This window comes from Anneissia japonica, unplaced genomic scaffold (assembly GCF_011630105.1).
Source record: "Anneissia japonica isolate Jap-2015-1 unplaced genomic scaffold, ASM1163010v1 scaffold287826_len71817_cov125, whole genome shotgun sequence".
Classification (NCBI taxonomy): Eukaryota; Metazoa; Echinodermata; class Crinoidea; order Comatulida; family Comatulidae; genus Anneissia; species Anneissia japonica.
The window spans coordinates 50,931-53,501 of NW_022738924.1; positions in this window are offsets into that span (position 1 = coordinate 50,931).

The following is a 2,571-nucleotide window of genomic DNA, read 5'->3' on the forward strand; positions in this document are numbered from 1 at the left end:
CAGATTGCCAGGGAGATTTGCACTCTGCAATCTACTCTTAAAGAGTCTGGGATCACCAGTGGAATCTTTATATCTGAGCTGGTTTGACTTTAGCACAAGGTTTCCAGCGAAACAATCTGTGCCGTAACACTGTCCGGCTGGAAATTTATTTTCTTTTTCATGTTGTTTTAGAACCTTCTTACATTCCTTAGTAATCGTTTCAAGTGGATGTAGATTGCAGTTTAATTGCTGGATGTTCGTTTGCCAATTATCTTCAACTGCTCTAATTGTTGCACTATTTACAGCGCACCTGTCTGTCATGGAATTACGGATATTGTTTTGAATTTTCTTCTCAACTTCGTCTGTGCTGGACTCATGCACCAGACTATGGATTTGTGCTAATCGATTGATTGACCTGGTGATATGACTGGTGTAGTCCATTGCTGTTCCCCCCGGTAACTCATCAAGCGCTACAACTTTTGATTCTTTTTCGGAAGTGCTTATGTGGATTTCATTCACATGAACTCCTTCTTGAGTGGTTGCATCGAAGCCTATTGTGGAGTCAGGTGATTTCAATGCAATTTCAGCCACTATCAGGTCGCTGACAATGCCGAGTTCTCTAGCAATACACTCAACTGTCGACTTTTGTGGAATGTTGCTTAACTTCACACCAAACCACCAGCCAACCCTCTCTATCAAAAGAGGCACCCTTTCCGTGGGTACCCCACAATCCAACATGAAGTCAACAAGCAACCTTGCCTTACAACTGATGGTTCGCCCATCTACTCTGCAGCTGTCTCTTATACACATCTAGATGTGTATAAGAGACAGGTTTTAAGTCGAATAAAAAGGATGTACTTGAATTATGTGAAACGTACGATATTATCTGTTTGCAAGAAACATGGTTATGCAATGATGAGTTACCCTTATTAAAATCACTGCATAGTGATTTTGACAGCTTTGCTGTGTCCTCTATGGATACATCCTTCTCGTTATTGGTTGGACGTCCTCATGGAGGTGTGGCTATCTTGTTTAGGAAGAGTATGTATGCTGTCTCTTATACACATCTAGATGTGTATAAGAGACAGCAGCAACCCCTCCCCCCACCCCCTATTTCCAGACTCCTAGATATGCCACTGATCAGGAGAAATGTACCGATTTTAAATAAAATACAAATTTAATAACAACATTTAAAATTTATTTAAATAATGACCGAGATGTATTACTGTACTTACATTAGTGGTGGACAATAAAAGTGTGATATTTCACATAGCAAATGAACAGATCTTAAATGAAGTGGCTTATTGTCTTGAACATTTTGACACCTTTTTTAAGAAAATCGGTTGAAAAATGGGACAGTGCCGGCCAAAAAACGAAATTGAGGCAAGGGGTGGGGGGAGGTAGGGAAATGACACTTTCGATGGTTAAAATACGTGAAAAAGGTCTCAAATTTTTTATCTGAAGTCACATTTTGGTAATATAATAGTGTCTATAATATGTTTTTGAGGCCAAGGAATTGATTAGTGGTGTCAGATATAGCTTAACAATTAATTATAGTGGTCAATTTTTAAATTTTATGCTTATACAAGATACACACTCTAGGATAAAAAATAGGTAGCGTACTATGTGATTTTTTTTCTGTCATTAATCATTGTAGCATAGCAATGACCTCCACCAGCTTTATATTAAATTTACAAAGCATTTTAACAAGCATTAAGCTTATGATAATGTGTATCTTACTTTGAATGACTGATAATGTATAGGCCTACAATATTGACTACTATAGACATGCTATACTGTGTAACCATCATTGTTGCAACACATGGAAGGTTTATCAATAACACTAATTTCAGGGGCATTTGCTTTTCTATAGGCTATATCCACTCAATGAAACAATTAGAAAATTATATATATTTTTATTATATAATGATTAACAAATACTACACAACTTGCTCGCTGAGATCCCTGGATTTAATAATATTTTGTAGAGTTTTGTGTAGATTTGTAGATGCGAGTATCAGCTAAACCTTCTGTGTGTTGCAAAATGATTGTACTCTACATACAGCATGTCTAATGGTTGTTGATACTGTATGCACATTAGACGTCATCAAAACTAAGATATTTTTTAACTAAAATGTTTTATGATTTGAAAAGTACAACAAGAATGGAAATAGAAATTGCTACAATGATTATTGATGGAAAAAAAATAAATTAACTGTGCATATTTTTTTCGTACAATACGTAACTTGTACTCCTACTGTAACGCTCCCAAAAAAAACCCCCAAAAAACATAAAATTTAACCACTATATTTACATTTTAAAGTATTTCTGACACCGCTAATCAGTTTCTTGACCTAAAAAATAAATGACAGAGGTCGACGTGTGACAGAACATAAAATATATATTGTTTAATAGAAAAACAAATATTTCGTCCTGTCGTTTTTCTATTAAATAATATATATTTCATGTTCTGTCACACGTCAACCTCTGTCATTTATTTTCGTACTTGACTCACATGTTATACTTATTTGGAACATACGTGCAGCTCATCATTATTTTGATGTCTACTCTACTTGTCTCTTATACACATCT